This window comes from Erithacus rubecula (assembly GCF_903797595.1).
Source record: "Erithacus rubecula genome assembly, chromosome: 22".
Taxonomy (NCBI): Eukaryota; Metazoa; Chordata; class Aves; order Passeriformes; family Muscicapidae; genus Erithacus; species Erithacus rubecula.
In genome coordinates this window covers 4571958-4584451 of record NC_136674.1, presented here as the reverse complement: position 1 = coordinate 4584451, position 12494 = coordinate 4571958, and the positions used below count along the sequence as shown (strand labels likewise).

At 64.7% G+C, this 12494-nt stretch overlaps 1 long non-coding RNA gene across 1 annotated transcript; it reads left to right on the top strand.

The window, feature by feature from the left end:
- The first annotated feature begins 2306 nt into the window (after positions 1–2306).
- On the top strand, positions 2307–9044 carry LOC306811244. Its single transcript, XR_013776638.1, has 2 exons — positions 2307–4599; positions 8210–9044. It is a non-coding gene; the product is annotated as an uncharacterized lncRNA (long non-coding RNA).
- Positions 9045–12494: the final 3450 nt, after the last annotated feature.

Genomic DNA, 12494 nt, shown 5'->3' with positions numbered 1-12494 from the left:
TCACTGTTGCCATGCCTCCAGAGGGACCAGAGAGCTGCTCACTGCACATTCTGCTCTTCAGTTCACCCAGGCCAGGTTCTTTATCTCCCTATTTCACGGCTTTGTTTTACACATCTGGATAAAATATATACATATATATGTATATACAGTTATGTGTATGACAGGTATGAATGTGACACGTCAGTGGGGGGGGTGACAGTGAGGGGGTTGAGGGCAGGAGGGTGACACTGCTCTGTGTGCAGGGTGCTTTCAGAGGCTCAAACACCTGCTCAAAATGAGAGTCCTTCAGCTCAGCCACAGAAAGTGTGTGCAGAGCACAGAGCTGCAGTTTTACACCCCAAAGACTCGGGATTTTTTATATCTCTTAAGCCAAGCTTCCAGCTGCTCTGGGCCTGGAAAACCCTCTCATCCTTGGCAGTGCCAGGGCTGGTGTTTCCTTCAGGAATGAAATTCCTGCTGACCTGATGTGCTTGTGTTGAATCTTCCCAGCACAAAGTGCTTCCATGAACAAGAAAAACTTGTCATTTTTTGTGGCTCTGCATTATCCAGAAGCACACGAAAATCTTTATTGCTGTAAGAGTTGCAAGCGTTCTGCCCAGCTCAGCAGTGGGCACCAGTGCTTTTCTAACCATGGCCTTCCTTGGGCGTGTAGAGTTGGTAAAAGAGGGAAATTGGGTGAAAAATGTGAATTTTCCCCCTGCTTGAGCAGCGGGGCAGCACTGTCAGCTCTGTGAGGGCTGGAGGACACTGTGCTGCTGGAGTCCTTCCCTTCCCCTCGGCTGGGAGCTGCCGTGGGTTAACCCAGCACAGCAGGAGTGAGCAGATCTCACCCCCATCACCTTTTCCCCCCGGTTTGCAGGTGCTGCTGGTGGCAGGAGGATGTGGCTGTTCCCCTGCAGCCCAGCCCTGCTCTGCTGTTGCCCCGCGGGGCTGGGAGGGCTCGGGCAGTGCTGGCCGTCTGTGCCACTCCACGTTGGCTGTGTCACATCTGCTGCGAAAGTGTGTCTGCACCCCTTGGTGACCACATCGGGGACACCACGGGCTGGAGTGTTTTTGGGGGCTGCACGCGCGGCTGCAGCTGTGGCTGAACACGGCGAGCAGCTGTGACAAGGCGGCGGAGCTTCTGTCCCTGCGCCCCCGCCCCCCGCGCTGCCCAGCCCCCGGGAGGCACCGGAGGCACCGCAGCCGTGGCCGCCCGCCCGCCCGCACTGCGGCCCCGCAGCACCGGCAGCTCCCGGGAAGAGGGAAGGAAAGGGAAGAAGCGCAGGGTGCGGTGAGTGAGCAGCACGGTCCCACCTCCCTCGGGTGGGTCGGGGAGGGATGGGTGACCTGAGGTGGGGTGCTGCAGTACCTACCCCTTTTCCTATAAAGGTGGCTCCTGCCGCGTATGTGTTGTACCGGTTTAAATGAATTAATAAAAACAGATAAACGCGACCTTTGTCTGCAGGAGGTGCCAGTGTGAGCAGCGGAGGGAGGTCCTGCTTGGTGCCGGGGTGGTGGGAGGAGGGAAGCGGCTCTCGCGGCTGTCACGGCGCGTCCAGAGTGGACGGAGGGTTTGCCATTGGAATCCTGCCCTCTCCCTCCTGTCCGCGGGCGAGATGCCCTCGGGCTGGTCCTTGTCTCGCACATCCAGGTCTGTTCCTGGGATGCAGCCATACTCCTTGGCTGCCCGCAGAGGTGAGCCTGGAGACGAGACTGGCTGATGTCCTCCCACCCCTCACTCAGCTTGATGCTGGGGAGTTCCCTTTTCCATCACCCGGTGTGGCCCAGGAGAGTTGGTTTTTCCCCCAAAACAGCATGGGCTGGTTGCTGTTGCTGAACAAGGGTTGATGGAGTGAGCCCTGGAGCTGGTGGCAGCTGTGCCTGGTACAAGAGGGCCCTGGGGACAATCACCAGTGTTACCAGCAGCACTGGGAGCCTGGATGTTTTGGCAGGGGGAATGTCACCCCTGTGCCCAGATGTGCCAATGCAGCCGTTGGAGCCACCTGTGTGACCTCAGGGACGGGAGGGACACAGACTGTGGCCCTGCTTGTGAGGAGCCTGCTGTGGGCATGGAGTCCAGGGCTCAGCCACGCAGAGCTTTGCTGCCCCTTCCCTGGGTGACCAGAGCCCCCAGCCCTCTCCCAGTGTCCCAGGGAGGGCAGGAGCAGCTGAGATGCTGCCAGTGCTGCCGCTTCCCTGAAAACCCCCAGCTGTTTTCCCACCTCTCCCAGCTCCCTGCCCCCCTTCCCCCGTGCCACTGCCACCTCGAGGTCACTGCCACTGCCCATCCTGCCAGCCACCCACCTGGAGCACACCAGGCACGGGTAGGGGTTCCTGCAGACAGCTCTGGAAAATACAACACCCCACCAAGCCTGGCATCAGGGTTTGAGCCTTACTCATCTCACTCTCTTCCTCCTCTGTCCCTGCCAGCAGGACCTGCCACAGGCGTGGGGAGGGGGCACACCAGGAGGCTGATATGTTTCCCAGGTAGTTTTACAGCGAGGCTTCCCCCAGACTTGCCAAGCTCCTGCCTGTGAAGTGGCAGTGGCACGGGCAGGGGACAGCCGGGAGCATGGCTGGGCCCCGCTGCTGGAGCAGGACCAAGCCTTTGGGAACAGCCCCCCCTTCCCTGCTTCACTCGCAGAAGCTTCCAGTTGTGGCTGAGTCACTCCTGCTGTAGCTCCTTCTCTCTCCTTGTTTTGGATGGAAGTTTTCCATGGAAACCCACGCTGGGCCGGGCTGCAGGCTGGGATAAACACGGCTGAATCACAAAAGGCCGTTTCGCCAAGAGCTGTCAGATGGCAACAACAGCGTGTGGGGCCAGTGGGCACCTGCCTGGCCTTTGGGGGGGCAACAGCAGCACCTCTCCCTGCAGCCCCCACCAGCTTTGCTGACTCAGCCCCCCCGGGCCCACCCTAAATTCCTACGGTGCCAGGATGCCACTTGGAAAAGCCAGGAGTGGGTGACAGGTTTTGCCTGAAAGTTTTCTGAGGCCACGTGCTTTCCCAGGGATGCACAGGGAAATCCCGGCTGGGAGAGTCCCTTGGGACCTTCACTGCAGGCAATGGGGTCTCCCACCCCAATCCTCAGCCGCTGGGCTCTGTAGGGTCATGGCTTGGAGATGCCAGGAAGACCCTTCCCACCCTCCTGGCCGTGCTCAGGGACACGCTGTGCAGCCGCTGGGTGCGTTGCCGAGGTGGGGCAGCGTTTGTGCCCCTCTGAGCACCATTCCACCATGGAAGAGGCCGTGGCAGGGGCTGCGATCCTCCTTGGCACCACGTTCCTTCCCAGCAGCGCCGCGATCTCGGTGCTGAGGAGGAGCACAGGAGCTGGACGGGCTCTGTCCCCCGGCGCTGACGGCTGGCCCCAGGCCCGGTGGCTTGGAAGCGCCGTTGGAAGACAAGTCCCAGTGTCAGGAATCCAGGATATTTTTAAGGACTCTGGAAGGAAAACTGATTCCAGGGTGTCAGCGGGAGAGACTTGGCCTTCAAAATAACAGCGCAGCTGGAACGTTCCCGGGCTGGAGTGTGGGGTCCAAGGGGCCACAGTGCTGCCCACGGGACATGTCCCCTCACCCGGGGCACCCTGGAAGGAACACTGATGGCACCATGGCCTGGACCTCACTGCGATGCTGGTAACAGGGCACAAACAAGGGGGTGTTTCCCAGGGTGTGGAGGGTGGATTTTGTGGCATTGGCAACTTTGCAGTGTGGATGTGCTGGACATAGCTGTGGTTTTACCTGAAAATCCCCATCCTGGAGGTGTGAGGTGCTTGGCCCGTCGCCAACAGCAGCGATGGGAAAAGCGGGAATCAAAGGGAACAAGCAAGAGACATGGCAGGGCACAGCGGGGACCTGCTGCTTCTGATCCTCCCCTTCCCGTGGCTCCCGTGTCCCAGTGTGGCCCTGCTGTCCCCTGGGGACCTGGTGGTGGCCATGCCTGTCAGGGTGAGGGCAGAGCTGCGAGGTGCCTGACCCCATGGACGGGTGAGGGATCCTAATGGGTCTGCTCTGGAGAGGGAGAGTGTGGGCAGGGGACCCTGTGTGAGCCCCACTCATCCCACGGGAGCCCTGTGCTGCAGGATCCCAGACTGAAAGTTCTTGTTCAGGGACTCTCCTTGTTTTTTTTGCCACTGTCACCCTCACACACTTGGGCTTGACCCTCCATCCCCGGTGTCCCTCTGGGATTCCTCCCCTGTGGGATCTGTGGGGTCACTGCAAGCCCTTCCAGCCCCCTCTCTGCAGGGCTGTGAGTCCCCGGTGCCCCCCGCGAGGAGCCCTGCCCGGCCAGCCCCGGTCGCCGCCGGCTGCCGAAGGCCCGGTGCCCGGTGCCGGGCAGGCCGGGCCGCTCTGACTTCGCCGCTCAGGAATCTCCTGGCCGCGCCGGGCGGGTTGTGCAACCTGCGACCCGCCCCGGCCGCCCCCGCCCCGGCCCCGCGGGCCGCGCTCAGTCCCCGCCGCGCCGGCCCGGCCGCCAGCCCCGCTCCGCGAGCGGCCCGCGGTGCCCGGAGCGGGGCACGGCACGGGGGGACGGGACCCCGGCTGCGAACGCACAGATGCGGCGGGACGAGCCCGGCGGGGACGCTCCCGAGGGCTCCGGGTCCCCGCCGGGAGGGCAGGTGAGGGCTGCGGGGCGGGGGGCAGGATCGGCCATCCGAGGAGGGGGTCCCCATCCTTCCCGCTGCCCGAGGAGGAGCCGCTCGGCGCCCCGCCCCCCGAACAGTAAGAGTTGATGTGCGGTGAGCTGCATCCTGCATGTGAGCTCCTACTGCCCCGGGAGGCGGGCCGCCCCCGACGGGACCCCCGCCGCCCCGCCTCCGCCGCCTCGGGGACCCCTGGGCGAGTGGGGGGAGCCGGTGCTGCCCGCGGTGCGAGTCCGCCTGTCCCGGCGACCATGGCTGTAGACTGTTACCCCCCCAGCGGCACAGTAACAATCTAAAGCCACGGTCGCCCGGGCGGCGTCGGAGTGGGGGGGGCCGGGTCGGGAGGGGGCAGCCGGTGCCTTGGCGACGGCGAGGAGGCGTCCCCGCCACCGCAGCGAGCGCGCCCGACCCCCGCCGCCGGCGCGGGGGGGCTCCCGGTGCTCGGGAGGGGGCAGTGTCGGTAGCATCGGCAGCATCGGTAACATCCTCCCACCGCCCCCTCCCCGCTCCCTGCCCTCCCACGCGTGTCCGCCCCGCCGGGGGTCCCCCCCTACCTGGGCTGCAGCGGGAAGGCGGGGGGGGGCGTCCGCCGCGGGGGGGTCGGTGTCTGCGGGGGGGGAAAGAGAGAGCGGGGTCAGGCGGGCACCGGGACACCCCCCCAGCTCCGCCCCTTCCCGCCTTCCCCCCCCGCCCCCGTCGGGGCGCGCTCCCCGACGGCTCAGCACCACGGACAGCGCCCGCCCCCCCGGCGCTGCGGCGGGCCCGGGGCCGGTGCGGGGCCGGGGCCGGCGGTGGGTCATGCTTCAGTAGCCATGACTGTAGACTGTTACTGTCCTGTCCCTACGCAGCAGTAAGCAGTCTAGAGCCAAGGTGCCGACGCTCTGACTCGGGCTCTCCTCGACGGGATCTCCGCGCTCTTTAAACGCAGCGGGGTGAAGGCGATCGACCCCCCCCCACCCCGGGCTGCGGAGCCGGCAGCACTCGGGCTGGGGACACGGGGCTGCGGGGGAACCCGAGGGAGGCGGCGGTGGAGAGCGCCTGGCACGGCGGGATGGGGCTGAGGGGGGTCCCGTCGGGGGTGGCTGCAGGGAGGCTCGGAGAGGGGGGACAGCGGCGCTGTCACCGCCGAGCGGGACACGCACGCACAGCCCCGCACACAGATGCGCTTCCGCACCTCTCCCCTCCCTCCTCTCCCCCCCAACCAACCCCTGCACGGTGCGGGCGGCCGGTCCCCGCCGTGCGCCCCCCGGGGCGGCCCCGCGCTCAGCGCCCCGCCCCCGCGCACCGCCCCCGCCGCCGCCGCCCGGCCCCGCCGCCCCCGCCGCCCGGCCGCACGTGGGGCTGCGCCAGGCGGCACCGCACCGCCCCCGCCCGCCGCAGAGCTCCCCCCTCCCGCCCCGGCCCCGGCCCTCGCTGCCCTCCGCTCCGCCTCGCCCCCGCCCCCGGGCCCGGCAGGTGCAGCTCCCGCTGCCGCGGGGCTCCGCTGCCCCCTCCCGCCCCCGCACCGGGCTCCGTCCCCGCTTACCTGGGGGCCAGCCCCGCCGGTTGCCTTACCTCTGCGGGCCCCGCGGCGGCCGGGCCGCGGCAGGGGCCCCGCGGCTCCCGGCGGTGGCCGGCGCCGGTGTCGGTGCTGCGCTGTCCGCAGCGCGCGGGGGGCTTTTATAGGATCGGGCTCGTAGTAACGGGGATCTCGGCTCATTCATAGGAAAAGCATCAACCTACACAATGACGTGAGCCGCTACGTCAGCGAGGAAATTTAGGGAACGGAAGACGCTACTATTTATATCGGCGCGGGGGGAGGACAGCGGCCGGAGCCGGGCAGGGGGTCCGGGCTGCAACGGGGACCCGGCCCCTCCCCGACTCCTCCGGAGTCCCCCCCCCGATCCCTGGCTGCTCGAGGAGCAGCACCAGCACCCCCACCATTCCCTTCTGCACCTGCTTGCCAGACCCGAGGGCCGTGCACCCACTGAGAAAAAACCTGGGGGTCCCGTCATCCTGGGAGTGGTGTGGGGCACCCCCCTGCCCCAAACACGAGGTCTCCATCCAGGCACCCACGGGAAACCCTGGGTGCCCATCGCCCCTGACCACCCTGCTAGGACAGAATGTGGCCCCATCCTGGTCTTGTGGCATCACCACAAGGCAGCTGATGTGGGGCGGTCAGAGCCCCCCATCACGGGAAAGGGTTGCGAGGGGTCCCCAACAACTGGACACCAGCCTGGGGTTGCCCCCTGCCCACCTCCATCCCTCGCCCCCAAACAATGTCCTGAGCAGCATTTCCCACGTGTCCCCTCATGAGACCCCTTATCCTCCCAGTGTCACAAGCACCCGTGGGTGCCACTCCAATGCGCTGCAGGATAATGGCACAGCACAAAGCAGTGCTGAGGGGCAAGTTTAGAATATGTGGGGTGAGCAACTCATTGCAGCACCGTGCTGCCCTGACCCCTCCAGCCTCACAATGGGGGCTTCACTCCCACCTGGGTTGGGTCCCCCAAAAACTGTCAGTGCTAAGACAGAAACAGGTTGCGGCTTCATGGGGAGGTAATTTTGGCCCTTGTTCCTTCCCCAGTGTCAGCACCCCCCAAGAGGGGCCTAGGAGTTGTATCCAGGGGGATTTGGAAGCATCCTTTTCCCCCGTTATATGCATCTGTCCGTCCATCCATCCATCCATGCATCCCCCCCATTCCTGCTGGAGCCGTCTGACCTCACGCTGCTCTGGCGGAGCATCACACCGGTAACACAGCAACAGCGGCGTTGTCATTGACAGCAGCAGCGGCGCCCGACCAGCATCCGCCCGCTGCGCAAGGCCGCACGCTGCTGCAAAGGCCACACGCTGCTACGGGGCTTCAAAGCCACGACCCCCCCCACTCCCTTACCCCTCACACCCCCAAATACCTGCAGAGCGGCTCAGAGATTAACCCTCCCAGCCCCGCAGCCACCTCCCCTATCCTGCCACCAGCACTCTGCTTCAAGGTGCTGCACCCTCCCCCCAGACTCCCCAAACGCACTTACCCACCCCCTGCTAGATGGGGGTGTTCCCCTCTTCTCTCCCCCCACTTTTTTTTTTCCCACGCAGCACCGGCGCTCGCCCCGTCGGGGCTCTCCGGTTGGGGAAGGGGAGGGGAAATCGCTGCCGCAGCGCTCCCCCGCCGCAACCGTGACTCAGCCCCGGGATTAGTCAGCAACTGGGGCCGGCCCACCCGCAACCGGCTGCGCAGCTCCGCCGTTCCTCCGGGGCCCGCGACCCCCCCACTGCACGGCCCGGTCCCCCCGGGCGCACCGGGGGGCCGGGGGAGCGGGATGCGGAGTGGGGGGTCGCGGCCCCCGAGGAGGGGGTGTCGCATCCCGGAGCGCGGCGCGTTGCTGCCATCTCGTGGGCTTCCCACCAGCGATTGCAGCCGTGTCCCTGTCGCGGGAGGGGGGAGAGAGGGCCCGGTGATGTGGGTGGGGAGGGGGAGGTCACCTGCAGGGCTTGGGAAGGTGGTGAGTGGGAACGGGGTGATCGATGAGGGGGTTTGAAGGAGGAAGGGGTGGTGTCGCCCCACCTAAGAGGGGAAGGAGGTCTCATTGTGCCATCGTGACTCCACAGGGGTGGGGTCTTCACCTGCTTGGACATCACCCCACAAGAAAGGCATCTTGTTGTCCCACAATGCTCCACTTCAAAGGAGAGGGGTGTCATCATCTCAAGCCCCAAAATGCCACCCTGCTGGAAGTGTTCCTCACCCAATCTGAGCATTGTGCCACAAGGAAGGGGTCCCACTGCCCCAGGAAACACCACCAGGCAGGTACGGATGCCTTTTCCTGAGAACTGCCCCACAAGGAAGGGGTCCCACTGCCCCATGAAGCATCACCCATTCGGGAAGGGGTCCCATAGTTTCACCAAGCATCATCCCACAGGGATGAGATCATTGCCTGTCTGCAGAGAAGGGGTTCCACCACCCCACCAAGTGTCATCCCTCAAAGAAGGGGTTCTGCTGCCCCAGGAAACAACACCTGGCAGAGATGGGTGTCCTTGTTTGACTGAAAATTGCTCCCACAAGGGGTCCCACTGCCTCCAAGCATCACCCATGAGGAAAGGGGTCCCATCATCTCACCAAACTTTGACCCACAGGGAGAGGATCCTCATCCACCTGCAGAGAACAGGTCCTGTCACCCCATCAGGTATCATCCCACAAGGAAGGGGTCCCATTGCTCCACAAAGCATCACCTCACAGGGATGAGTGCCCTTGTCTTCCCAAACATCCCCCCATAAGGATGGGATCCCACTGCCCCCAGTTCAGAATTGCAAAGCCCTGCTCCTGGGGAGGAAGTTCCCTGAGCCCTGGGATATCCTGGGACTGTCCAGCTGCACAGCAGTGCAGTGGAAAAGACCTTGGGGACAGGAAGTTGACCATGTGTCCTGGGGATGAAGGAGGTGAATGGTGTCCTTGTCTGTGTTGGTTGTCAACAGGGACAGGATCCTTCCCCCTGCTCAGTCCTGGAGTTCTGGGTCCAGTGCTGGGCTCCCAGCATGGAAATACTGGAGAGAGTCCAGGGAAGGACCACTAAGAAGAGTGAAGGACAGGAGCATCTCTCTGATGAGGAGAGGCACAGAGCTGGGACTGGCTGGAGAAGGCTCCAGGGACCTATCAGTGCATACACACCCCTGGAGGGAGGGTGTGGAGAGGACAGACTCAGCTCTGTGGTGCCCAGTGCCGGGGGAAGGTGGCAGAGATGAGCCCCACAGCTTCCTCTGAGCATCAGGGAGCACTTTTACACTGGCGGGGGAATTCTGGCATGGGCTGCCCAGGGAGGTGCTGGAGTCCTTGGGATGTCCAAAACCACCTGGGCAAGGACCTGTGCACCAGCCCTGAGTGGCCCTGCTGGAGCAGAGGGTTGGGTGAGGACTTCCTGAGGTCTCTCCTAATCTCAGCTCCTGCTGTTTGATTCTGTCTCTTGTGCACCTGGATATCCTTCCACAAGGAAGGGTTGCCCTGCTCAATGAAATACCACCTTGTCACCCTGCAAAAAAGGATCCTCTTAGTGTCACCCCACAAGAAAGGGGCCCCCATTGCCCCATCAAGCATTGCTCCACAGAGAAGGGCCCCCCAGCCACTTGAGCATCACCCCACAGGCAATGACTCCCACTGTCCACCCAGCCATGCCACCCAGACAGCGCAGCAGAGAGCAGCCAGCCTGGCCAGGCCTGGGCTGTGCCAGGGATGCTCTGCCCTTCCCACTGCCTTTCGGGGATCCTCCAATGATGGGGAGCACCCTGGGAGAACTTGGCAGGATCCTGGCTGCCCCAGCCTTGCTTTGCAGGCAGGGCTTGGCACTGGAGCAGCTCAGGATGTGCAGCGGTGATCCCTGCCCAGCCTGGAGCAGCTCAGCACTGTCACGAGCTGCAGCCCCCGCCCAGCCAGCCCAGGTGGAGGGGACACACCTCCCCTGCACACACGGGGGCCGCAGTTTCGGGGCTGCTGTGCCCCAGCAGCGCCGGGAAAGCAGAGCTGCCAGGGGGGCTGCAGCTCCTGGCGCTGCCGGATGCGGCCCCGCTGGCCAACGCGCCGTAATGGAAGACATGTGTGGGCTTTGGGGAGAGGCTGCGCTGGGAAACAGGGCCCTGCAGAGACCGGGGGGCTGTATCCTGTCCAAAAGCCCAGGTCCCACATGAAGCCAGGCATGCGAACGCGATCCAAACCACAGCTGGATTTGAACCGAATCTCCCAGCATCTGGGCTAATTTGCTGCAACTTTGATTGATCGTGGGGAGGGGCACAGGCGGGAAACGCTCCAGCTCAGACCCAACAGAGCCAATGACTTAACCAGAGCTGGTTCCAATCTGCTCAGCACATTGAGGCGAAAATGCCCCTTTCGCTGCGCGCTCCCGGCCGCCGCCGCCGGCTCTTCTCGCGGTGCTGCAGCCCCGTCCCTCGGAGCTGGACATCGGCTGCAGCTCCCTGCCGAGACCCGGCAGTTTTTGAGAGCTCTGGGTGCAGAACGCTGGCTCAGGATGCAGTGTTAGGATCTCTCCAGAAGGCTGAGCAGGACGGGACGGGGGACACTCGTGCGAGAAACCCCCCTCCACCTGCCCCAAACCCCCGCGGGCACCGATCCGCCCCTCTGCTCCTGGGAGAGGCCGGGAATGGGAGAGGAGCTGCAAAGGGGGGTGGAAAAGGTGAAGGGTTTTTCCATTCCCTCCCTCGGCCGCTGCCCCCGGGGCTCGGCGTCACTCAGCAGGTAGCTGGGGCAGCCCGGGGTCCCGGCCGGCCCCGGGGGATGCAGCTGTCGGGGAGCCGCTCGCTGCCGTGATTTATGCAGCTCAGCCCCATAAATTACCGGGACGGAGCCCGCGGGAGCCATCGCTCACAGCGACGTCCAGAGCTCGCTGCCAGAACCTGAAACACTTCCAGCCGTTAATTGAAGGGGGGGGGTGGAAAATGGGAGAAGGGGGGAGAAATTAGTGCCCGGGGAGTTGGGATTAAACCGCGGCTCTAACGAGGGTCGCCCACGTCCCGCTCCCAGGATCGCAGCGCTTCCTGTGGGCCAGAGCCCAGCCTGGGGAGCAGGGAGGGGGATTTCTGAGCCGGTGCCTGGGATGAGCCCATCGCAGGGTCCCCACGGCAGTGACACTCCGTGTCCTCAGGGTGACGTTCCGTACTGAACGGGACACGCTGAATCTGAAGGAATCTGAGTGCAGGTGAAGGTGAGTGATGCTGAGGGCTGCCACTATCCTGCACCCTCCCTGCCAGCACCAATCCTTTTTGGTCCCAAATTCAGGGCTGGCCAAGCCCTGTCCCAGGCACCAGGGACCCGACTGGCTCCCATTTACCATGGAACAGGGTTATGGGGTGAAACCTTAAGAGCCCAAGAGGGAGGGATGGCCACTGCTCGGGGTGCCCTGCTGGGTCAGGGGGTGCCAGCGGGACACCCCCGGATTAGCAGCCGGCCTGGGGAAGCCCATCACGGCTTTGCTGTACCAGGAGGTTGTGCAAGAGGCTGCGGCTGTGAGAAAGGAGAAGTGAAAGTGTGAAGCGAGAGGCGGCTCCCTCCGCGCCAAGGGGGGTACCCCATGCTGCACCCCCAGCCCAGCAGCCTTTTCAGGGACGGCTGGAGGGATGAAGCTGGCGGGAAACGTGCCTCTGCCTCCCCTTCTTCTCCTCCTCCTCATCCCAAACCACCGCAAGTCCCCAGCCCACCTGAGCCACGGCCACCGCACCACATCTGGGCGCAGCGCTGCGCGCCCCTCCCGCTTTCTGCTGTCCCCCATCACCAGCAAATTAGGGCCGTCTGCTGTCTCTCCCTGCTCCCCAGAACCCGTTCCCCATCATCTCCACATAGGACACGATGTTCCACCTCTGCACCCCAAAATGACACCACCCACTCCAGCCTTCCCAGCCGACGGGTGCCACCCCGCTTTGTGTATCGGCATCCGTCCCTCGGGTAGGGCGGCAAGCAAAACCTCTCCACTTTATCGTTCCCCAGCACCGTCCGCCCCGTCGGGTCCCACCTGCGCGGGGAGGAGCCGCCCCCGGTACCGGGGGGGTGGAGCGCACCGGGAGCCGCTAGATGGCGCCCTACGAGCGGTACCGACGGGGGGGACACATCGCCCTTTGCCCGGGGACACCCCGGGTCCCCCCCTCTTCGGGGCTCCCGGCCCCACCCGGGGTGTCCCCGGGCAAAGAGCGATGTCCTAAAGATAGAGACCCCCGAGGGGGCGGTCGGGGCGCTGCGGGAGAAGACCGGGAGGAGGGAAATACCGGGCTGGGAGGAGGAGGAGGAGACCGGGATGGGGAGGGAGGGGTGTGCAAAGGGGGGGGCCCGGCTTGTCGGTGCCCCGCCCGGGGATGGGAGGAGGAAAACCTCCCGCCGTCCCTTTAACAGCCAGCGGCGCTG